At 37.0% G+C, this 26,786-nt stretch overlaps 1 protein-coding gene across 1 annotated transcript in view; it reads right to left on the bottom strand.

Annotated features, from left to right (window-relative positions):
- Positions 1–15,140, bottom strand: part of LOC141746695 (sodium channel protein type 2 subunit alpha-like) — a 79,565-nt gene extending 64,425 nt beyond the window's left edge. The window contains exons 1-4 of the mRNA XM_074595676.1: positions 14,930–15,140; positions 10,043–10,106; positions 5,948–6,194; positions 5,124–5,375 (exon numbers count right to left, since the gene is read on the bottom strand). The gene's annotated coding sequence lies outside the window, so the exon portion shown is untranslated. The remainder of the gene's footprint in view (positions 1–5,123; positions 5,376–5,947; positions 6,195–10,042; positions 10,107–14,929) is intronic.
- Between the last annotated feature and the right edge of the window lie 11,646 nt (positions 15,141–26,786).

Raw genomic sequence — 26,786 nt, 5'->3', positions numbered from 1 at the left:
ATGGATTACTTTTCAAATGACCCCCCAAAAAATCAAAACTTGTATGAAGGTAGAGGGGGCTGTTAAAAAGCGCTTGAAGAATCTACAGTAGAAAACTGGAGGAAAGAAATAAAACTGCGTATTCCTAAATCTGAATTAGCAATCCAATGACATGGTGGGTAAACCTGCTCCTGTGCCACCTCAAGACTTTATCTCTGGAGTGGGTTCACAGCACAGCATCAGTGTGTACAATCCCCACTGAGATCATTGAAATAATTTAGTCGGTAGATTATAGCACCGAGCATCTAAGTAACAGAAGAGCAGAACCAAGGTACCTGACCATAAATTCATAAATAAAATATACTGTAATGTAGACATGGAGAAAACTTTTCTCAAGGAAGAGTCTGGAGAACGATGAGTTAATGTAACCCACGGAGTCACAGGGCTCCTGGAGGGGCTGGAGGTACTGATGCAGTATAAGTGGAAAAATAAATTGTTACATCAGCCAGCACCTCCAGCAGGCAACCTTATCACATGTTGCTGTACTGAAACTTCTGCTACTAATTTTTAGTTTGTACAAGACAGAAGCCTTTGCTGATACTTTTTTTTACTAATGTAACTCCCAATTATAAGGATCCTAAAGTCAACATTTTCCTTTATTTGAGAATTAAAAGCACACATTCTCTGGATACAGTCCACACTCCTTTGATTATTGCTTTTGCCCATCCAGAATTAATAAACTAAGAACATGTTTGAGGTTTCCTTTTGGTCTTTCTGAATAATTGATCCCTTTATTACACATTTTACAGGTCTGTGATTCAAGTTGTTGATCTATGTACCATTTTTATGAAACTTGTTGATCTAGGTACCATTTCTATGAAACTAGACTTACTAGGTGCACCCTCCTAGAGTCATCAGTGGGTCCATCTTCTCTTTCTAGTTCCGTGCATTTGGTTAGGCTGCTTTTCATCCATTAACAGTTATGGTTATGAATGCTATAACAAAACACATTGTCCTCACTAGAAATATATGTATTTGTATTGCTAGAAGTCCACAAAGGGGCCAATGAATGACTGGGAAAACTAATATTGGCAGACTTAAGTTTCACTGTATTTCTCAGACAGTCATAAAACATTCTTTAAAAAACCTTTCTTGACAAGTTGGAAACATCACTTGGGTTCTGCCTCCACTACTGTCTAGTGCAGTTATATCTTTCCTGGCTGCTGCTATTACACAAGAAGTTTTTTCCTATACTAAACATCCCCAAGTGTTTTAGTTCAGGTTACTGAGCTTAATAGAACAACACACAAATATCTGTTTGATTACTGTTGCTATACATGCAGTAGTTTAATAGAACAATGAAACAAAAGTAATTCTGTTCCCTGCACTGAGCCCTGAACAAGCTCTTGGCAGCACTTGGAACTATGAACCACTTGGATTTTAGTGATAGCTTCCCTCTTCTTCCTTCAATGGTTTTAAAATTGCTTGTTATCCTATGACTAAACTGCCAGGATATAAATGATACTGGGCAGAATTCAGACAAAGAATTCTGTCTATCAAATAATTTCAGAATAGCTTTCATTAAAAAACTATCTTTAAAGGAATACTGTCAAAAATACATGTAAGACCTGAGTGGTCCAGGCCCCTCAGTACCTGATACTGCTGATACTGTCAAGTATTTGAAATACAATTTGGGTCTAGATACCATGTGTATAATGGTCTACAATTCAATAGATTTCATTAGAAAAGATAAGCTCCAATTTATTAAAGACATGTTTTTGCCAAGTAAATCCATTTAGTTGTACTTGAGCATTGCATTCTATAAATCCTTATCCCATTTTCCTTCAGTACCTTCCTTTAAATAGTAAGATTGAACAATAAACACTGTCCATATGTTCTTAATTTTATGCATATTTCAGTTAATTATATTATGTCTATGGATAACTTGTTAAATTTTATTTTTGAATATAATTATCTTCTCATCATGTAGAAGATGACTCAGAAAGTAAGTGAAATATCTGTGCTAACAATGTCAAATTAATTTGTGTGTCTGAAAAAGCCAGAAGTCACCTTAAGTATCTCTTTTTATGATATTTTAAATCAGGCAAATGGTAAAAGTGAAAGTATCGGTGTAAGAACCAAGTGGATACTATAATTATTTATGAAAACAATCAAGTTATCTAACAGGTTATATGCATTCTGGATGAAACAATCCACATACAGCCTTCAAAGACTTCAAGGTGGAGAAATAACAAACCTTGCAGACGAAACCTTGTTTCTTCTGATGGGCTGGTTTTTTGCTTTTATAACACTGGCATCAGAATTATTTTCCTGTTAAAACCTTGACAAAGCTGACTACTGAGATTTTCATTCCATTAAAACTGAAACACTGGCACACAAACATGTATTTGATTAGAGTTGGAATAAGTGCGAGGCTAGCAAATGGAATCTGTGAAATTTTCTTAAGCTAATCTTTTATTTGAAAGGCTGTAATTTGGGAATAATATCTTCCTCAGTGCTGAGCACAGCAACAGCCGCTCAGATGCTAAAATCTGGATTAAAAACCTCTGCTCTAAATCATTAGTGTTAATAAGACTAGCTGTCTCCCATTAGGCCAGTAAAGATATTTGTCCAAATCAAAAAGGTGGGGCTCCCATGGTAGGAGAGACGGAAACAACAGCGCTAATGGCACCACTTCAGCATCACCTAGAGATTATTTTCTGCAGCTTTAGAAGTAAAAAGCGTAGCTGATCACTGCTGTTGTCGTCAGAAAATCACCTCAACTCAAACTACCACTGTCCTGAGAAGGAAAGGAGTATAGAGGGAGCGTACGCAGGAAGAGCCTAAAGAAATGAGTCATCTTAACTCCCTCTCTTAGTATTTGGGAAGTTTTTTTGCAATATTCAGGTATTATTTTTCTGGAAGTGAAGATAAGTTATGTTTAAGCTACTATGCTTTGATCAAATTCCAAATTGGGTAATGCTGCATTCAATTCATCCTAAAAATAAAAGGATGGATAAATATTAGTTTGTTATGAAGACGATCTAAAATAAAATATTTTTATTGAAATTTCTTATGGTATTTGCGCATAGAGGCTAATTTCCTTATCTGCTGAAATACTCTGAAGTATTTTTTTACAGTTACAGATTATGTTTTCATAACTGACATTTACCTTGTATTTCCTGGCATCTTTACACTATATTTTACTGCTTTTTTACTGCTTTAAAAATATTCCCCATCCTTGGAAGTGTTCAAGGCCAGGCTGGATGAGGTTTTGAGCAGCCTGGTCTAGTGGGAGGTGTCCCTGCCCATGGCAGGGGGGTTGGAACTAGATGATCTTTAAGGTCCCTTCCAATGCAATCTATTTTATGATTCTATGATTTGAATAAGAAACAAAACTCCAAAAATTATAAAAAAAAGCCCCAAAATGTCACTGCTGTAATTCAAAGTGGTAAATGCAACGTAATGAAGAGTTAATTGAGATATCTACAGAGATATCCGTGGGTCCTAAACCAAGGAATCCACGAATGTTGGTTTCACAAAAGGAGGAAAAGGAAAGGAAAGTGACCTCAAGGAAAGGAGTGACCTCCTCAAAGCTGAAAACAGCCTCCAGCATTTAGCACCTGCTCAGGACCTGCCTCTTCTTTAAACTGTAATCTACTAATTTAAACTATGATAATTTATGTTTACAGATCCTAACTAACTAATAAGTAGGATTTGTTTTCCTTTTTTCCATTCCTTCCAACATTTATCATTCATCTATTGTGTCATTTTTTTAGAATATAATTTATCTGTAGCAATTATTATAATTTTTGTCTGGATTGGTACAGTCAGCCTCAGTGGCCTGTAGGCATTAGTGTTACGTAACTATTCAAAATAAAAAATAACCACCAGGTATTTATTAATAAAATTAATAAATCACAGAAGACAAAAATACTTACTTGTTATAAGAATATTAAATCAACTAACAAGGGTATGTAACAGAAATAATATTTCCTTAAGAAAACCTTACTTTAAAAAGATTTAGAATGGGATAGAGATATATGACTGAATATGAATTGGTGGTTCACATTGAAACATGACCAAAGAACAGCAAATACAGGAAATACTAACGAATTAATACTAACGTGGTGCTTCAGGGATGTTAGATGCAATTCTATTTAATGTCCTCAATAATGACTTGCAATAAGGTGTGAAAGCATGTTAACTAAATCTTAAGAACTTCAGTCTCAGGAAAAGAAAGTACTGCAAGAGTTTGGAAATCTGGGCATTCAGTCCCACCGGTGAAAGGCTAGGCAAATGGGAAAACATTCAAACCAGATTAGATTAGAGACTGGAAAGCAATCTCAGACCTGTCCGAATGATCCAGGAGCTACTTCTCAGAATATCTTTGGGCGCTGCTCTCTCTTACCAAGGCGTTGCTGTGGATAGTCTTTCCCCTGGCTTATTTGCCTGTTTGTTCCCACTGCCATTCCACACACAGCTCTTTTCTTCCCTCTCGACCTCACTGCAACATTTGCTTTTGAATTAATTTTGTCCTATTTCTTCTTTCCTCCTACCTAGGAGTGGCCATAGTGGCTTATGATTCTTACATCAAGGCTAATCTATGCTGTACCTAGTAAACTGGAGTAATCAAAAATAAGTAGGTTATGTAAAGAAATGAACACAGATTCCTCAGATACACACCTGCAAGTTGTAGAACCCCCAAAATAAATTGTTTGACCTATTTACTTAAAAATTGACCAAAACCTCTAGAAAGTCTTTAAATGCAGGCCTGCCCTATATTTTCTTTAACACTGTAAGTTGCCTCTGAGAAGGTGTGAAAAGAGATCAAGCGTGAATAGTTGAAGTATGGGAAAAACCTGAAGAAGGCAAAATGAAAACCATATGCAATTTAAGAGGAAGGGTCTCTTCCCAACCTACTTTATTAATATTTTGCAAATACCTTCCAATGTTAAAGATCCTTACATTCCAATGGAAAATAGCTACAATACATGTAACACAATTTTCTACCGCTAGACCTCATTAAAGATGTTAGTTTCATTTTCCCACTGATATTTTAGTGAAGACATATAGCATTATATCAAATGGCCATCTTATGAAATGAAACATTATTTCTGGCTGAGAAGAAAAGATGGTCTTACCTTTATTTTTCTAAGAAACGCCAAATCTCAGAATTTAGCTACTGGATCTTTTGCTATCATGAAAACAAAAAGGCTGCATTTCTAGCAGAAAATGGAATTGGTAAGAAAATTTTCTCCTTGGGAGCAGAAGCTTCTCCAAGACTGAAATCTCTTCAAGACTCTGTCATTCTTTGTTCCTGTGTCCAAAGCTTCTCAAAATTAATTGTGGTAGACAAAGATAAGTACATAGTCACATAGACACATTTTCCCAACCTAATAGCAAAGAGATTTAGGAAAAGCAGAATGGAACATGGGTTAATCCACAAAACCTAACATAGACCAGAAGTACATTTAAGAATATCCTTTAAGTGATATGAGTTTCAACAATTCCTTTATTCTTTTACCTCCATGCTTTAACTAAAAGGGAAAAATGGATCTTATTGAGATTATTGCATGACTTGTGCAGTCTTTAGTAGACACAGGATAACCATGTTCAGGTTAACAGGAGTGTTCTCATCTGTCACTTAGGGAACTTCAGAGTGTATCATTACTCCCTGCTGGATTTACTGTCTTTAACCAGGAATAGAAGTTAATTCAATCTATATTTGCAGGAAAATATGGATACTTCTGCTTATCATAGAGAATGTAGGTATAAGTGTTTTTCTTTGTGTGACAAAATTTTTCTTCTGTCTCAAGCAAAGTAATAGCTGAAAAAGATAATTTCTTCTCCAGGTTCTTCAATTGCATCACTACAAGAGCTGACCAAGGCTGGCTATGGCTTCCTCAGTCTTTAAAGCTATAATAATATGAGCATGTAGTTCATTAAATTTAAATAGTCTACTTACATCTTGCAAACTTTAGTCTTCAGCCACTGAGATTGAGATGAGATGTCTTTGAGACATTTATTCTCATTTGAACTAGATATATTTCTGGCACTTTTTGTACTTTTTAATGTTGTTACTTTGTTTTTATTCCTAGAGAAGAAAAGAAAAAGAAGACATCCCTCTCTTTTAGGTCTCTGCTCCTGCCAAAGGAGCCCTTAATAATACTTTTCTCCACATGTAGTGAGAATGAGCAGCCGCTGTAGAAACTCTAGATAAAATAAAGAAAAACTGTGTAGACACACATCAGGTCAAAGAGAACACAAAAGGTGGAAAAACAGAAAGTGAAAGCTTTCTACTAGACTACTGCTTCTCCTATTTATGAAGATAGAAGCTCTCCAAGTACTCCTACAGAAAATATATTTAAAATACTAATCTGGAATTTACCTAGTACTAGTTACTATTAATCTAGAGTTACATTTTCACAAAGATACAGTAAGTGATACCACAATTAGAGCTTCTATTTGTTTAATAATGTAACATAAAGTCATCCCGACGATTGCTAATAGCAAACTCAATGTCTTGGTCATTTTGAGTAAGGGACTGATTCAGCACATCTTACTGTGGTGAGTCACTACCAGAGAGGCTCCACTGAAGACATCTGAAAGCTGTGTCTCCAGTACTACCCTCAGGGGATCATGACTCTCATACTGCCACCAATGATACTTATCCACCAATGCATATTTTCCACTGAATGCAGCTTTCCCTGGGGGTACATAGGGGATTTCCCCATCCCTTTGCCTATTGGGTGCATCTGGATTCTGCCTCTGAAGTAGCATTGTGGCTGAAATCTGATCTCATGGTCAGTGCAAATAAGCAAAATGCGTAAGTGGTGTTGCTTGCAGGCTTTAAAATAATATGAAATAAATATATAAATTAAAATAATATCCCTGCTATAGCTTCCTAATAAAAGACTAATTGCTAATACTAAGCATTCATATGACATTTATTTTCAAAAGAGGGGGTGTAGCTTCTATCCAGTTGTTAAAATATTTGCCAGTTTGCAAAATGTTGAGAAAGTCATCTTTAATGTGTGTTGAGGAAATAATCTTAAATGTGAAAATTGTTAATAACACTAGCAGTGCAGGTAATTTCAATAAATCTGTATTTTGAATTAGGGCACAAGGCAGTCACATAGAACCTTTTTTCACATGTAACCCTATCACCTAGTCTCCATCTCCCTATTTATTATATCCTGCATTTGTTTGTACTGGCTCTATCTCCAATGGATAAGGGATGCAGCTGTGTTATCTACTAATGCTGTACATCTTGGTAGTATAGTAGTATCAATGGTAGTCACAGCAAAAATTGAAGGAAAGAGGTTGGCAGAATTGTGAGCCCTCTGTCTCGAATTTATAAGAGGCCTGGGCCATGTCAGAGTAATTTCATTACAGAATTTCAATTAATAACTCATGTCCTACAGTTTTAAGCATCACTTTTCTGTATAATGCAGATATTTGCAATACATTAAAAGAAATGTTTTGCCTTTTTTTTAATCTAGTGTCTTTGGTTGTCACCCCAAGACTAGAAATTTTCATAGGCAGGTCCAGATTATACAGTTTTATTGGAGCTGAAGGTGATGATAGAGAATTATTTTTGCTGATATATTGTTCACCAAAATCATTTTTGTTTGGGGTAGATTATCCTGATTCAGCTTCCAGGAGTGAATCATAGGTAAAATCTCAGGCCTAGTCAGAGGGGATTCCTGATGGACAGACTATATATATTCTTTCCTGGGGGACTCTTTCCTGAACTCTTCTGCCTCTATGGCATCAACATTTATTTTAAGAGTGGTTGGAATATCCTTCAAATTCTGAGACATGATATTGCTTCAAAAAAAGTTCCAGATGATACCCTCATGCACTTGAGCTCCCTTTCAATGTAATGATGAGCTGGAAAAGATAGTTGCATATTATTGTCACATTGTCTCATGGCAAAATACGTTGATTCCATCTGAAATGTGATTTAGAAAATAAATGGGGCTACTCAAAATTAGACACTCCTATAAAGGTCATTATAGCATGATACCCCAGTGATGGCTTCAAGTAAGTGAAATCTCATGTTAGAGACAAATGCCAGACAATGAATGGAAATCTCGGGCAACTATAGGGATATTTGGAGTGTTAAGTGATTACAAAAATCTTAACCTGTTTTGAGATTAACAAGAAACAGCATTATCCACAAAACTACTTGACCAGATTCAGAATTATTTGTTGCATGCTCCCCCTACTCTAGGTTCAACTAATTCCTAATCCTTTTTGTACTGAAAATTTAAGTGTGGTGACAAGTGAAACACTGGAACGTACACCAGTATCCACTGTGGAGGTGTTAAAGGAGTCACAATAAAATATCATTTAGCAATTTCTAAGTACATCGCAGTATCAATTTTGCTTTGTAAAAAAAATTGAAAGCTCTGTTTGTAAAGTAATACTCTTTTCTAAATTTTTCTATGGAAACTTATGCAAATGCATTTGCAGCACAAAATATCGCTTATGAACCTAAAAAGAAATAACAAACTAAACTCAGAAAATTAACTGAATCATTAAGAACCATGCAACTGGAACACTTACTTTCCTAGTCTTACTAAGCCCCAGAAACTAATCAATACAAAATATGAAAGAATTAACTTTGTATAGCACAAGATTAATGGATCGCATTTAGACTTTGACAGTTGTGTATGAAACTGAAAGGGAAAAAACTGAAACTTCTGGCTGGGAGGCTAAGACACAATTCTCAGCTGAATGTGATCGTTACTACACAAGGAGGAAAATGCACAGAAAGTCAACATGAAAACAGCGTACTTTATACCTGTGGCTTAACACAGCCTATGAAAAACATACATGGATTTTTTCAAGGCATTCATTCAGGCATCATGGAAGTGCCTAATAAAACTTAACCAACTCTAAATTTGGAATGTTTTCCGAATGGATTATGGAAGTATGATTTTGATCTAGTCACTACACAACTGTAATGAATCCAAAGGAGCAGAGCCTATGAGGTACAAGTTGTACCACCTCCTTAAATGATGTCTCTTGTAATGTTGAAATTCAAGTATATTAAATAAATATTGTACCAATTAGAGGACTTTAGCTTTAAGAAACACACTACAGAATGATAGCTAGTGTTATAGCAGCTACTAGAATTCTGGTGTATTATAACACAAACTAAAGCAACTTGGGATGTAGGAAATACATGACAAGTAACTTAAATTGTTTTCAGTAAAAACCTTTCAGGAAGACTCCTTTAATACTCAGTTACAGCTTCACTTGGTAGAAAGAAATTCCTTCCTAACACAGGTGGTTGAATTTTTTCTATATTGCTTTTGGTCTGAACTTCTGTCTCAGGTCAGACTTTTTCATATGAACATTTTGGCCTTAAATACTAGTGACAGGCTTTTCTTCAGGCATTTAATCTGAATGGAAGTAAACATTAGGATAGCCTTCTCTATTCTTTCAGTTCAATCTGAACTTGGACTCTTGGGGCCTTTTGAGATTAACTACTTATTTCTGTCATATATATATATGTATATATTCTGTCATCCATATATATATAACATTATAAATAGATTGTCTTTCTTACTGTAAAACCTCGCACTATTGCTTTCACCTGTCATACATGAGTTAAAGTGAAACAGAATTTTTAGAAAAGATTCAAAGCTGTTTGTGATGAGTGGAATTTCCTTCATTCCTTGATAGGGTGCAAGAGTGCAAGTTAGGCATGTGCCTTCACTCATCATTTAAAAGTGCTCTCTCTCTCTCCGTGTAACATAAAAGTTATCGCAGGAAATGTGAATTTTTGGACCCAGTTTATATTTAGGGAATTCTTTTCATCTAAAGAGTGCTTTTCAATGGAGAACACAAATATCTGTTCAAATAAGAACAATTTTTCTGTCGTTAAAAAATCTCTCTCTTTCACTGTGAAGTTAGGTTAACTTTTATGAAATGTATAGGGTGTCTTCATTCCTATGACTTAACATCCTAATTTTGTAGTCTACCAGCTTGATTCTTATGACTTAACCACTGCACAATAACACATCCATTGAAAAGTAAATGCTCTTACCCCTAGTAACTGTAGAGAAATCTCAGTGTTCAAGGAAAACAAGTTGGCATCATGTTAACTGCATCTGAGAAAAAAAAAACATCCTGTGGCTTTAGGTGGGACAGGCAAATTCATCTTCAGGTTTCCAAGATCACCACACATATATTTCAAATATGAATAAAAAGGGATAAAAATATTCTTGTATCAAAGTCTTGGTACAGTTACACAATTGTACTTTGAGACTGGCTTTCAAGAAGACAGTGAGAGTTGTTTGCTAAGAAAGTGCATTCATTTTAACATCCGAAACCTTCTTATTTCAGCATATTTAAAATTCAACCAAGAACTTTGGTTTTCTGAGAGTATTTTTTTAGCCAACATACATTTGGAGTTCCTCAGCGTGTCCAAATACTAAAAGATAGTACAATAGCACATAACAAAGGCAGACTTCTCAGGATACTCAAACCTATGTAGGCAAGAATTTGGGACATGGCCCAAATTCAGGCTACATGGGCTCAGGAAATCTCTACTTCTATCCCAGGACTAACAGACAGTCAAAGGACATGATTTATGAGAAATGATGGCAGTTTTTTTCTCAATGAATGCTGTAGCCAGGCCACATACTGCAGGTTGCCCTATATAAAAGGAACTATTTCTCCTGTGAACAATTAATTTCCTTTTACTCCTTGCTCATTTAAATTCTTCATCTTCATTTTTCTAGTGATTTTGAATACAAACTTGTAACTTCTTAGAAAGCTATATACAATCATATATAATATTTTATGGGTAAGCAGACCATGCAACAATTTATGCTAGCCCCAAATTTCACACACAAATGAAAAAGGAAGTTTCTCACTTCACATTGTTCTTAAAATAAATTATGCCAGAAGACCAGAAACATTTCTCCCCTCTCATATCAAAAAGGAGGGCCTAATATTAAATAAGCAATGTCTAATTTAAGCATAAATCATCTACAAATGGAAATTGCCTGCTACGTCTCTCTATCCAAAGATCTTCCTGTTAAGTGGTTATACCGTGGTAGCGTAAAAGGGATCACAGAGCCAATAGTACTGATACTCTTCCAAGCCATTTTCCATATTGGCATCTGTGATATCCTCTCAGATTTACTACTGCCCCTCATACTTTCATTCAGGAAATCCTGCGAAGAAATATCAGGATGTGCCTGACGCAGTGCAGGTAATAGGGAGTCAGCTGTATGTGCTGTGCAGCTGATCCATACTTATATAGTAACTGCAACACATGTGAAACACATCAGCTTTGCTGAGCAGGTAGCTCAGCACGTATGCAATCGAAATATCTGGGATGAGCCAGACTCACTGCATATGGACTACACAGTCAATATATACATATTCAAAACGCGATCATTTGATAAGGATATATGACATGCAGAAAGTTGACGGATCAAGTCAGGAATCCAGAGAAGTAGCAGGAAAACCAATTTCAGGTTGAAAAGGGGCCCTGTGCACAAGGTAGTGCTATGATTACACTTGGCTAAGTAAAACTACTCAGTAAGAAGAGATCAATAACAATAAAGAATGAATGACTAGACAAGTAATTAATCTGACCATAAGTAACCTTTTCCTTAAGGTTTTTTTCATGTGAAAAGAGCCTCATAAAAGCTTAATCTCTTTAATTAAATTTTAACTTTTTAGTTGCATTTTTTACTATAAAAGACATTCCATGATCTGTCTTAGTTGGTAGAGTAAGTGAACAGTAACTTTTTGTAGGAAGACCTTACCAAGACTGGTGACTACTTTAAAGTTTAGCAACAATTTGAAATGACAGTTTTAGGGTAGGTTGGCTGGTGCTTTTGGTTTCTTTTCTTTTTTTTTTGTAAGGGAAAGAAATAATTTTGGGATGTATAATGAACAAATGAGAAACAAGATATTTTTGTGAACTAGAATTTAACTTGCTTACTCCTGTTTAGGATTACAGTGATAGTAAGCCCACATTATGGTTACTCAAGAGCATATGGTGCTCCTACTCTATATTTATATTTTGAAGTAATACAGTCCCTGCCTGAGCTGCTCTTATCCCTAGTCCCTCTGCTTTACCTCATAATAAGACAAGGAAAATCAAGCAATAACACTATCACAATAATATCCTAGGCATTCCAATTGTCCACAAAGAAAATTTTTATGAAAGCACATGAACTGCTTGTAAGATACCAGCTCCAATATCAAGGTCCTATAGGAGGGCAGTCAATACCAAACTTAGAGAGAGAAGCCATTGGCAATGTGCTTCAGAGCTTTTAATTAGGAGTGGTAGCTGTAATGAGCAACAGCAACTTTCTGCTGAAGAGGATGCAGTTTCCTAGGGATGGATTTTATGGAGGTTGACACTTGATTGGACGGGCTCACTGAAGCCACAGCTCAGAGTGTGTACGTTTGTTCTGTAAGCAGTCTGAACTAGTGAGCATCAATTTTATTATGCTATTTTAAACCTTTTATTTCCTCAAGTGGGGATGAAAAAACAATAATCCTGCAAATGGCAACAGTCTATATTACTGATTAACAGCTATAAGGTAAAAAAATATAGAACAGTTGAACTGAGTGGCAAATAAGCTAAATAGACTTTTCAAAGTTAAGTTTCTAACTTCTAACTAGAATTTTCTGATAAAGAACAGAGTAACTGTAACTTCCTGAAACTTACTTTCATCAGCCATTTTCAGAGATCAACAAATAGGTCATCTTAACAAATAAAATACCAAATATCAGAAACTTGCATTTATTTTCCCTTAGGTTTAACTCAAGCAGAATTCAAGCAATTTTTTCACTTGTCACCTTATTGGACGAACAGCATACGGGTAAAAAGGGGCAAGATTTGCACTTTAGAGAAAAAGGTCTCAACTTTCTTTCCTTGCACAAAGAACTCTCTTAGTATCTGCTGTTCTCTGATCCATCAAAAGTTGTGGGACTCCAGCAATGTAATTAATACATAGCATACACATAGCAAATTATACAGGGCTGAGAACATAGCAGCCGAAAAAAACGGATACCATCAGTCAGAAAGTTCCATCTTACATCCCACCATCCTTTTGCTTCTAAAATCCTTAGTCTTCTGAGGGCAAATAAATTTATCTCCAGGCCTAATCTTCATAAGGTACAAGTTAACTCATCTAATGCTATCATCTGATGAAGAAAAAGAGATGAAAACACAAAATGTGTCATCAGCACGTTAATTAAAACCCCCATACTTACTATACTTTCTCCTTTCCCTTGATCCCTCCCCACTCTGAGTTACCTGGTAATAAAGGGAAATGACCAAATTCCCACTGTGACAGAGCCTGAGAAGGCACAGGGGAATTGTTTCATGTTCTCCAGTGAAAATGTGAAAGCCTCTACCTCTCCTAGCAGCCAGTATTATCTAAACAGAACTTAACAATACCGAGCTTAATTGGCACAGCTAAGAAAATCAGTATGGGCCCTTAACTTCTGCTCGTTAGAGGGAAAAACCATAAGATAACAACACAAGCATAGTTTCTATAAATATCAAGGCCTAATAAACAACATTAACAGGTGCTGTGAAGCTTCAGATTACTGCAGCAGCTCACATTCTAGTCTTTAACAATCTTTCCTCCCAAAATGGAGATGTGTAAGAGGAAAAAAATAAAATATTAAAACTGTTACAAAGTCATCTTCTGAAACTGTTTTCTTGACAAATCAGTTACAAAAGCACAAACACGATATGTTTCTAAAAGAAACATCATCAAAATTGCTATTATTTATTTATTTTGAAGTTACACAAGGACGCCACAGGAATATTGATTTGGCAGCATAAAAAATACAAATTAAAAACTTCACTACTTCAGGTACAGGCCTCACTTGCTACTCTGAACACCACCTGAGACGCAATCCGACTTTCTTTTTCCTATATGGATTGAGATGGTGATTTGTAAACAGTGGGCTCTTCATCATGTTGTGCGGTGGGTTTTTTGTCATTTTTTTCATTTCTACTGTTTTCTCTTGGAAATATTTTCCAAATTAATACTATAATATCATATATTGTTTTAATGTGAACGTGTGTCTTAGAACCACTACTGAAAAAATAATTCTCATATCAAAGTGATGTTCAATAGATATTTTCCTTTTACCTTTAATAACCGTCTGCTTTAATTATTACTGATAACAATGAATGAGACAATAGATAAATGTAGAATAACATGAAATATAGTAATTTTTGTGCTCATTTATTCAAACAGTCCTATTAAGAATGATATGTTAAGGTAGACAGTAATGTTACAGACAGAATGTGAACTGTATCGTCAGTGTGGACCTCTGGTTAATTAACAGTTCGTGAGCCCATTCTCTCATACACACAGACACACAACCATGGAAAAAATGGCACAGAAAGAAAATATTTCCTTACATATCTTTTACAAAATCTAGCTAATAAAGGAATTTCTTCAAATACCATATACATATATATGTATATATATACACTATATATATATTTAAAATAGCAGTAACAAACCACATAGATTTTATTCCTGGATCATCAGAGCCTGAGATGCTCAGAATCTTAGGAGACCTGGTGTTCCTGAGCCTGAAAATCACCAGATTTTTCTTCTTAGGAAACAAGGTCACTTTATAAAATGCTAGGAATTAATTTAGTATACCTTCATTATAAAATGATCTGATTTTGCAAGTAAGACTACTGCATTGCAACATCACATTAAGAGGAAGAGGCCAGATACCAGATTTAATGAGGTTAAAATGAAAAAATCACACCATCATCACAATCAGTCAGTACAAAATGGCTTTGAATTCCCCATTCCATCTTTGACTCTACCTTAACAGCAAACCAGAGGGTACAATCCGATCTGAAATGTGGAAAAGATCATATTGCTAAGATTTATTATGGGTACAATTAAATGTTTTGCCAGCTTACCTGATTGAAAGAGAATGACAAATCACTGCAAAGCCCAGCATCCAAAAATAATATGATAATATCTGTCTGCTCCTGAAATAGTCCAGATTTCCATCCACAAAGCTGTGCTAATTAATTATAATTTCTGTATTCTCAGTGGAAAAGAAAACACAGAGACCTTTCCAGAATCCTCTCTGATTCTGCCTCCGCTTCCTGTTCTCAGTCTCACTCTACGGTACCCAACATATATCAGAAAACAGCTTATTAGGAGAAGGGGAGGGTGAAGGCTGGGGGAATGGAGGGGGAGAAGTGAAAAAAATGCAGCACCTAACGTGGCAGCTCCACCTACTGGTAAAGATAATGAATACGTACAAAGCATCAGCTTACGAGGCGTCTTTATCCTAGTTTATTCTGATTTACGCTTCAGACAGCTCCTGTGTAGTAAATTCCTCCAGACAAGAAGCAGAACACACCAAAAAACCGGCACTGATTATTGAATAACCCTTTTAAAGATTTTTTCATAAAATAATTAAATTTAAAAACTGTTATCTATATACATTCAGCAGAGCATTTCATTTTAAATGTGCTCTTTCCCTTAAAAATCCACGGGAAGGGAGGAATGTGTAAATAAGAGAGCATAGATGCTGACTGCACCCCTAACTGGTGTATGTTGAACTTGCTGATTGTCTTGATACTGTCGTATTCCTTAAATACTACCATGCATTTTTGGCATCATGTTAATTTCTTTTATGTGCGTAAAATGTAGTATGCTTATGTTAAAAGCATATCTCAGTCTTTCCCTTAGACAGGATTCCTGGCCATGTGCAGATTTTCATCTGCTTACCTAGGATTCCTCTGGCCATCCTGGGAAGAATTATTAGAGCAGCAGCTCCAGCATCGCCTGGTCCACGGGCAACAGTATTGAGTGAATAATGTGCTTCAGGCAACATATTATTTTGTCCTGCATGTCAGTTTGAGGAGTATTGTGTCTGTGGAAAGCAAGCGGTAGAAACGCTGAGCAATGTCAGCAAGTACGTGCGATATATTGACTCCTAGCCTTGGGTTAGAGACCACTACAGTTCCCAACTAATTTAAAATCAAGCTACCAGCTTTGTTTAGTCATCTGGGATTTAATGAACAAATGTTATTCCACAAAACAAGAAAAAAGAGTTTAAGAGACAGTGAATATTTTGCTATCTGGTAGCATCTGTATTTTCTTTAAGCACCTCTTCAGTAGCGGCTAGAGATAGTCCCATTCTGTGCCGCTGGTCACATACTTTGTTTTGGAAGTGAAGACCCCAGGGCAGCCAGCAGGTATCCCGCCTGACAGCCACTACCAAATCACAGCTACACAAGGCAGCAGTAGTGGTGACAACTGCCTACAACTGATGTCCCTTATCTGTAATATGATACAGATATCCCCATTTCAATTAGCATACTTAAACCACGATGTTTAAGCATTTGTGTCAATTTGTGAGTAGCCCTTTTGATTTCAGTTAAGCTTGCTGCGTGTTTGAGAGATAGAAATATAAAATTCCTGAATTTGGCAAATAACCCCAAACAGAAATACATTTTCAGAGGATGTATGTATTCTGTATGTACAGAATAATCTCTATATATTAAGTGAGAGAGTTGTTCCCCCAGCTTGCAAATGCAGCTGCATTACTTTCCTTGTATGTTTTTGTAAAACTGGGGAGCAGGGGGACACTCCTGATCACACGGTTCAAGCAAATTCCCCCTTTAATTTCAAGGAAACTTTGAGGGCGTGAACATATACCACAGTCTTATAAGAAAAAAAAAAAAGATTTGTTGGTGGCTGGTCACAAGTGGTGTTCCCCAAGGCTCAGTATTGGGGCCAGTTCTGTTTCATATCTTTAGCAATGATCTGGATGAGGGGACAGAGTGCACCCTCAGTGAGTTTGCAGATGACACCAAGCTGGGTGGGAGTGTTGATCTGCTTGAGGATAGGAAGGCTCTACAGAGGGATCTGGAGAGGCTGGATCAATGGGCCAAGGCCAATGGTATGACGTTCAACAAGGCCAAGTGCCAGGTCCTGCACTTGGGTCACAGCAACCCCATTAAACACTACAGGCCTGGGGAAGTCTGGCTGGAACGCTGCCTGGTGGAATAGGATCTGGGGGTGTTGGTCGATAGCCGGCTGAATGTGAGCCAGCAGTGTGCCCAGGTGGCCAAGAAGGCCAATAGTGTCCTGGCCTATGTCAGGAATAATGTTGCCAGCAGGACTAGGGAAGTGATCGTCCCCTTGTGCTCGGCACTGGTGAGGCTGCACCTCAAATACTGTGTTCAGTTTTGGGCCCCTCAGTGCAAGAAAGACACTGAGGTGCTTTAGCATGTCCAGAGAAGGGCAATGAAGCTGGTGAAGGGTCTAGAGCACAAGTGTTATGAGGAACAGCTGAGGGAACTGGGGTTGTTCAGCCTGGAGAAAGGGAGGCTGAGGGGAGACCTTATCGCTCCCTACAACTACCTGAAAGGAGGTTGCAGCAAGGTGGGGGTCGGTCACTTCTCCCCAGCAGCAAGAAATAGGACAAGAGGAAATGGCCTCAAATTGCCCCAGGGGAGGTTTAGACTGGATATTAGGAAAAATTTATTCACTGAAAGGTTTGTCAAGCATTGGAACAAGCTGCGCAGGGAAGTGGTTGCAAGTGACCATCCCTGATGGTTTTTAAAAGACGTGTAGACGTGGTGCTGAGGTACATGGTTTAGTGGTGGTTTTGGCTGTGTTAGATTAACGGTTGGACTTGATGATCTTAAAGGTCCCTTCCAACCTAGATGATTCTATGATTCTCCCTTTGATTTTAATATTTACATTTTCAAACTTTCAGAAGTTAAGAAGAATGTATTTTTAATAAAAATGCTCATTGTCTCTAAAGCACTTTTTGCTTTCATAGGATTATGTTAATTTTGCAAACCCATGAATGAACAGAAGCTGGTGTCTTGATTTTAAACTGCTTAGAAACATTGTTCTGCAACTGTACTGTGTTTTGAAAATCAAACCAGTCCTTGGATAGGACTTTAATTTGCTTACATGCTGCATTTCATTTATTTATTATTTTTAATCTTAAATTGTTTTCTTAATGATCTTTGGCAGTTTTCTTTAGAAAGTCTTTATGTCATAGTCCAAATGCAATCATCATCTTGTAACATCCTAGTTAAGGGTGGGTTATCCATGTTGGATATGTTTCTCCTGGAAAAATAAAGAAATTCTAATCTACATAACAAACTATTTCAACCTCATCAAAAAATAGGAAACATAGTCCTTAATACCAACAGAAAGGAGTATATAAAAAGCAGTTTTGAACCTGAGCTGGTTCAGAGATTTGATTCTCTAATAAGTTTTATAGCAACGTATTCTTAGAATAATTAATTTTTGTGTGCTGATGTTCCAAAAGATGGTTAGATTAATGTCATATTGCCAGAGAACCACAAATACTGCTCTTTTGTGTTTTTTTTTATATTGATTGCAATCTTCTGTGATATACCAGTTGGCACAATGACTGTACATAATGTATTCATCTATACCAAGAAAGCCTTCTCTTAGGTGTAGGTCTGATATTAGAGAAATGTTGTGTCACTGATTTAAGCAGTTCAATTATCAACCCTCACACTAAAAAAAATAATCCAGAAAAGAAAAGTTTTGTTTGTAGAAACGATCATGCCACACAAAGTCATGGTAAATATTCATTTATGAATATGGCTCATATATGGCTCATATTCTTCTTTAATCAATGTACAGGATTGTCTGTATAGTGATTCAAATTCATTGAAACCAGTCAGAGTCTTTCATTTACTGAAACAGAGTTTGAATCATGTTCTTAAGAATTCCTTAGCTCTTTTTTAATCTATCAGTGGAACAACAGGGCAGAAACAAATAACTATACAATATGCATAAATACATGTTTATGCTATAAACACATCAAACCATCTATATGGAACGACCCCCACCACCACCATCCCTGAATTTTTAAACATGAAAATTTCATTTAAAATACAATGTTTCACCAAAACTCTGTATAATATATATACATGTGTGATACATACTATGTATATCAAATGTACACATACTATGCATACAAAATCTTTCTCCCTCCTTTCCTCTGCCTCACTAGATCCTACTGAACAGTCAACTGCCAGATCTAAAAATCTGAAGTGGTCATTTAAAAGACAACAACAAATAGACTGCTTTGAGAAACATAATTTATAATGATGCCAGCCTGGCACTTGTTTCAATCTAAATTATTAGTACAACTTTTAATGAATCATCACTGAAAGTTCATTTCAGAAATTACATTTAAAAATGTAACTTGGAAAACCCTGACATTTCTAAATAATCTGTTTGTCTGGGAATCCTGCCCCAGGTGCAGTTACGCTCTCAATAATGCGTGAATAAATGCAAAGCTATTCAATCACTTTTAACTAAACAGCTGAAACAGAAATGTTGAAGCATTTTAGATGCAAAGAGAAAAATAATTTCGAAGTGTTAAACATGAATAAATATAGCCCCTGTATGAGGTCTCATATGAGGGCAAGCCCGTACATAGCTCACATGTAACTTCTCAGCAATACAGTCATCAGCTTGTTTTAACAGAGAATCATAGAAGTTGGAAGGGACCCATAAGGATCATCAAGTCCAACTCCCTGGTCCTCGTAGTACCACATAAAGCTAAACCATATGACTAAAAGCATCAAAAATGTGGTTTCATTAATATAATTATTTTTGGACAATAATGCTCTTTAGTAATTCTCAGGCAGTTTTGTGAACACTATACATTACACTACTCATAATTTGTCAAATTAACACATACTTAAAGGCACCAACACGTAAGACATAGTTTCGTATCTATTCCTTCCACTACTTACCTGTATTAGCCTTTGAAAGTGACCTAAATTGCAGTATTTAGCTAAGTGTGATGGATTTGACTTTAATTCAAGTTCAAGACTGGCTGATAGAAGTGTATAAAAATATTTTTTCATCCTTAGTTTCTTTCTTTATTTCTCCTTTTTGTCTCTAGAGCACAGAATCAAAAAACGTGTTTTTAATAAATTTTGTACCAGAGTTACTAATGCATATTTGCAAGCCACTGACATGACATAGAGCCTTTCCAGCTAATAATCTCCCCTTTTACTTGAAAATCTATTTTTATTTTATTGTCGCTTAGGGTAAGAATAAGAATTTAGGGAAGGCAATGCACTCAACTGCAGTGGAAGAATCTGGTCTAACATTTAAGATCAGTGGTAGGCCTGCAAAGGAGTTCCTGCAGTTTCATTTTATTAAAAAACTTGTAGGTTGAACATGTGAAATTTCAAAACTGGGAAAGAAAATACAAAATGTGGCAAGCAATCAAATGTTACAGAACAGAACTGCAGAACTTCCTGGGGTAAAGGGGAGCCTGAGGATACTCCTCAACACCACGTCCTTGCTGTATCATCAGTAATAACATTATATTCTGTTTGTATAGGATCACTTAAAAGTATAAGGACTTCATAGTAACTCAAGCCTTTGACCACTAAAATATTTTAACAGGCCATAGAACATACTACAGGCCGCCCAATCAAGGGGAGACTACTGACAAAGCCTTCTTACTCCAGATACAGGAGGCATCGCACTTGCAGGCTCTCATCCTGCTGGGAGACATCAACCATGCCGACATCTGCTGGAAAAGAAGCACAGCGAGCTGTAGGCAATCAAGGAGACTCCTGGAGTGCATGGCAGATAACTTCTTCAGCCAGGTAATAGAGAACCCTACCAATAAGGATTGAATATCAGACCTGCTGGTCACCAACACAAGTGAGCTAATCGATGATGTCAAGATTGAAGGCAGCCTGGGCTGCAGTGATCATGAACTGGTGGAGTTCACAGTCCTAGGGGATATCGGTCAGGTGAAGAGTAAAGTCAGGACCCCGAATTTTAGGAAAGCAAACTTCTCTTCACGCTATTAGTCAATAGGACCCCCTGGGAAACTGCCCTCAGGGGCAAGGGAGCAGAAGAGAGCTGGCAGGGCTTTAAGGAAGCTTGCCACAGACAGCACGAGCTCTTGATCCCCACATGTAAGAAGTCAGGAAAGGTGGGCAAGAGACCAGCATGGCTGAGTCGAGACCTGCTAGTCAAACTAAAGGGCAAGAAGGGAACACACAGGCAGTGGAAGCAGGGACAGGCATCCTGGGAAGAGTATTGGGACACTGCCCAGTTGTGTAGGGATGGGGTCAGGAAGGCCAAGACACAGCTGGAGCTGAACTTGGCAAGGGATGCAAAGAATAATAAGAAGGGCTTCTACAGGTATGTCAGCCAGAAAAGCAAGGTCAAATAAAGCATACCCCACTGATGAGCAAGACTGGCAACAGAAAGACTGTTACCAAGACTGATAACAATGGACGAGGAGAAGGCTGAGGCACTCAACCACTTTTTTTCCCTCGGTCTTTACTGGCAACCTCTCTCCTCACGCCTCTCAAGTGAATGGACCACAAGACAGGGACTGGGGGAGAAAAGACCCTCCCACTGTAAGAGAAGATCAGGTTCGTCACCACCTGAGGAACCTGAACATACAGAATTCTATGGGACCTGATGAGATGCATCCCAGAGTCCTGAGGGAACTGACTGATGTAATTGCCACGTCACTCTCCATGATATTTGAAAAGTCATGGCAGTCGGGCGAAGCCCCCAGTGACTGGAAAAAGGGAAACATTGCACTTATTTTAAAAAGGGTAGAAAGGAGGGCCCTGGGAATTACCAACCTGTCAGCCTCACCTCTGTGCCTGGGAAGGTCACGGAACAGATCCTCTTGGAAGCTATGCCAAGGCACATGGAGGACAGGGAGGTGATTTGAGACAGCCAGCATGGCTTCACCAAGGGCAAGTCGTGCCTGACCAACCTACTGGCTTCCATGATGAAGTGATTACATCAGAGGACGAGGGAAGAGCTATGGATGTCATGTATCTGAACTTCTGTAAGGCCTTTGACAAGGTCCCCCACAACATCCTGCTCTCTAAACTGGAGAGAGATGGATTTGATGAGTAGACTGTTCAGCGCATGAGGAATTTGCTGGATGGTTGCATCCAGAGGATAGTGGTCAATGGCTCAATGTCCTAATGGAGACGGGTGACAAGTGATGTCCCTCAGGGGTCTGTACTGGGACCAGTACTGTTCAGTATCTTCATCAGTGACATAAACAGTAGGATCAAGTGCACCCTCAACAAGTTTGCAAACAACACCAAGCTGAGTTGTGTGGTTGACGCACCTGAGAGACAGGATGCTGTCCTGAGGGACGTGGACAAGCTCAAGAAGTGGGCCCATGAGGTTCAACAAAGCCAAGAGCAGGGTGCTGCACCTGGGTCAGGGAAACCCCCAGTATCAATATAGGCTATGGAATGGGAATAATAATTCCTGACTTCAGAAGGGCCTACAGGATAAATTAATTTTTTTATCCAACAGTGCTGTAGAGAACAAGACTGAAGTATTTTAATATTCCTTGCAGTGACCGAAGAGGCCAGCAAGGCCTAGGAAGCTGTTATTTTAGACACTATTATTTTATTCACAGGACACAGACCATGTTCAAAAGAGTCTCTTGTATATATATGACAAGACAAATAAACAAAGATGAAATGCAAGCAAGCAATTTCAGAGTGAACAAATACAATTTCAGATAGACAGATTTTAAGAGGTGGACAAATGAATTAAATGATACCTCAGCAACAAGTGCAGTAGTGCTCTCAGAGCTAGTAACAAAATCTAATAACGTTCTCCCAGGACACCTATCAACAGAGAGATTGCATTCATATGTTTTCATTCCATTTATTGCTACTGAGTCATGTGGTTTAATTGGTCAGATGAAAGGTAATCATCACTTGGAGAGAGGGGAGGTTTTGTTAAGCAAACCTCAAGTTATGATTTATTTATTTGCTAGTCTTTAAAAGCTGGAATGCCTAGAAGAATTGCTCTGTTTAATAACATATGCTTGCCAAGTTGATTTTGCATTAGAAAGTTTCTCTGCATCCCACAGTATGCCTGGCAGTTATCCGCACTGAAAATAGTACCTTTAGAATTAAAGCGTGAAAATATACTACACTGAGAAAGATGACACAAAATTTCAAACAATTTACTCTAATATGCTAAAGAAAAATAACTTTACCTTGATCTGCTTTTGGCCAAGAATGATAAAGATACAGAACATGTAAACTGTTTGGTGCGCTGGATCATGAAGTAAGCACAAGTTCATGTTTTAATGGTTCTGACTATAGGCATACTAATTTCTCAGAAAGCAAAGATGGAAGTGATATGTACTTTCAAAAACTGTTGTACACATTCCTTTTCAAATCTGTCTTTAGCATTGGTCATTAAAAGTGACTTCAGTGTTAGCCCCAGGCAGGCAAGAAATAACTGGCTTTACATTTTGAAAATATTATGAATGTGATTTAAAATATTCCCTTCTTCAAAAGTAATTATCAAGACCAAATAGTTTTCATTGCATAGAAAAATGTTCAGAAATCTTTTAAAATCCAAAGCTATCTTTCTTCTTTGGTGGAGCTAAAAACCTGTCAGCCTGCACTAATACATCTTGCATGTAAAGATTTTAGGTATGAAAAAAATGTAACAAAATTAAAATATTGCTGATGTTTAGTAGTCACCAGGGTAATTTCTGTTAAAGTAACTCTGGAACAGGGGAAAAAATATGCTTCATATTTAGAATCATCTTAAAGTTCAGTTTCACTTCGATGAGTAATTTGCAAAGGTGACTCTCAGACTTTAAAGGCAAGATTGATAGGCTTTATGATTTCATCAGAACTAAATAACAAAGGCTGATAACTTCTGATTGAGATTGATTTATGTCTTTTAATAAGATGACACATCAAGGAACCATGAACCTGTTCACTTTGCAGGCCTGTCTTTTGCCTTATCAATTTACAGATTCAGGTCTAGAGTTTTAGCGTGTGAGAGATTTATGGATACAAATGACAAAAAGGAGAAGCAAGCGTTCTAAATATGTGAAATAGCTATTTCTTTGAGGCATGTAAAGGACAGGCGTAGATAAGTGTCTGTTGGCCAGAATAGCTACTGCCATTGCTCCTTAGGCTTAATACCCTATGTGCTGTGGAAACTGGAGTTTGACCTTCTGCTCCATCTCTTCTGGGTAAATGTTTTTGCATGATTTAATAGAATGGTTATTTTTTATGCAGATGACTGTTAGCCATGCTCGGAGAGGCAAAGAGAAATTTCTGGTAGAAACGAGCTCTATCAGCATGGTTGAATAAGCAGAAAGATTCTTCTAGCTATTCTAGTTTTAAGAGACTTTAAAAAATATCAGAAAACGAGATTTATTATATGGGTATTTGTTTTAATTCCTACATAATTACTATTAATATCATCAATGAAACCATTGATAAACCATGATTGTAGGTGTTGTTGGGGAGCTTTAGTAGATTTAAAATTCACTCTGAGAGATTTACTGGAATTCATTGGTTCTTACAGCGCTCTTATGAATTTTTCATAGAAAAACTATTTTCTCACATACTTGTAACTGGACAGGTTTGTGCCACTGACAAATGCAGGTTTTATATGAAAACTTAAACTTAGAAAATTCATGTGAATTTCAGAAGTTAATTTTTTATTGTCTTTGACTTACTGTGGCATTTTATTGTGGTATATGTTAGACATCATATCTCATTTTCATTGTACCCTTCACAGAGGATACAGAAAAACAAGCTAGCTTTGCCAATAAGCTTTACCATTAGGATGTAATTGTGATATATATACAGATTTAAAAAATGAGAGCCTGTTAGACTATAGAAGCATGAAGATTACAGGGGGGAAAAAAAAGGAATAAATGTTTCTCTGAGTTTGGGAGAAGGAAAATAGTGTTTATAATGGAGCTGAAGTGGATATTTCTTCCCCGTACTCCTTTAACTAAATGGTTACTCTACAGATAAGAATTATATGTTAGTATTATTGTAAGTAATGAAGTTCATACAATCTCCAGATATCTTGTAATACTTTTATCTCATTGTTTTTGTATTTTAGATTATATTAATTCACATGATCTTTGTTTTTTAGATAGCATAGAAATTCCTGTTTAGTTTATGAAGTAGGTTAAGTTAATACTCGAAATTTTAATGTTACATATTCCAATGAAATTATTGTTCTGTGAAAAGTACATTCAGTAAGTGACTTAATTAAAGTAGGCTTCAGAATATCGGCTTCACCGATTTAGGCCTATACGAGGCCTATCTTGATTCATGGTGTATTTCCATATATATACGAAGTTATCAAAGTATATTCAAAAGTATTTAATGTTACAAGCACTTTTGGAAGACTCCGGGCATTTTGAAGTGCGAGGTCCTCGCGGAACGCCAAGATGCGCTTCAGCACCACGGACAGCGCCCACCCCCCGCCATTTAGACGCAGCTGTAAAGTTAGTAAAAATCGTCTGTACTTTTCACCGAAATCCTTTTACAAGGTATAAATACTATTTTGACATAAAACTGTATTTTAGAGCAAAATTTCATTAAAACAAGGTCAAAGGAGAGTGTACCTTCTTGTGGCAATAGGATTTTTAAAACATTCAGTCCATGCTCACACAACAGGTATTTTGACCTATTATTATAATTCCTTGAACTATTTTAGTACCTTGGAGTTCTGTCGTGGTCCAGGATCCCATTGTAGGGATTGAATAAGCATATAAATTGATCTTTTTTCCTGAAGAACTGACAGTCCAAGGGTTTGTGATAACTGTGATGAATGGTTTAAGATGATACAAGTAAGAGTTGCTACTGAAGGGACAGTCTGTCCAGCAACTTCCCTGTGTTGACATTAGTGATTTTTGTGATGAGTTAGATCATGGATCCTAATTAAAAATACCACGGTTTTCATCTAGATCCATTTCTAGTTAACTCTCTCACTTTTTCCTCCCCCAAACCCCATGTTTTGGTGCGATGAAATTTTCATCCACAGCTGAGAATTGTTGAGCCACCCCACAGGCAGGCAGCTGGTAGCTGTTTGATGTGATAGAGCAGGTGTAAGTGCCAGAAAACTTTTAAGGAAATAGAGAGATAAAAGCAGACACACTCAGCTACGCAGCATTCCAATATAAGGCATTCTTTAGTAACAGTAAATCCAACGTTGCCATCATGGTGATGGTGGCTAGAAGTAACTGGGGTGGGGCAGTCAATTTACATATTAGTCTTTTATAACTAATAGCATCCAGAGTGCCAAAGAGCAGTTTCAAGCTGCTATAAAATACAGAAGAGAGACTTGGATGAAAACAAGTACAGCAGATCACCACAAAAACCTCTTTATTGAGAAACAATGTAACAGTTCTTGCTAAATACAAACATCCATTCCTTTTGTCTTACATAAAAATTTAGTTTTCTCTGGCTTTCAATAAAGCTATAAATATAATTTATATTTTGCAGAACCAATAATCAAAGGGAAAAAAGCAGGCACTTCTATTTTCTACTATTTTGTAGTGGTGAATTCTGAATAAAGGATGAATTTTTTATTTTTAAACATAACGTGCATTAGTACATAGTAAAATAAAGACATCTGGCAGAACCTTGAGTTTTCTGCAATTATTTGCATGCAGATGTATCCAATACTTAATTAGAAAAATAAATTGTGCAGTTTATATCTCAAACTAATTTTAAAAATATCTAATCATTTATTAGTCCTAACTAATCTACTTACTAATATGCAATTAATATGCGATTTAAAACTAAAATACAGTTGTTTTGATAGGGTGTTAAAAATCCAGCTGAGCTCATTTCCTTGCCAGTAGGTGGAGCTAGCACGTAATATGCTGCCTCCTTGTTTCCTCCCCCTCCCCTCCCCTCCTCTCCCCCCTCCCTTTTTTCCCCCCACAACCAATTTTCT

Source organism: Larus michahellis, chromosome 7, assembly GCF_964199755.1.
Source record: "Larus michahellis chromosome 7, bLarMic1.1, whole genome shotgun sequence".
Taxonomy (NCBI): domain Eukaryota; kingdom Metazoa; phylum Chordata; class Aves; order Charadriiformes; family Laridae; genus Larus; species Larus michahellis.
This window is presented reverse-complemented; position numbering and strand designations above follow the sequence as displayed.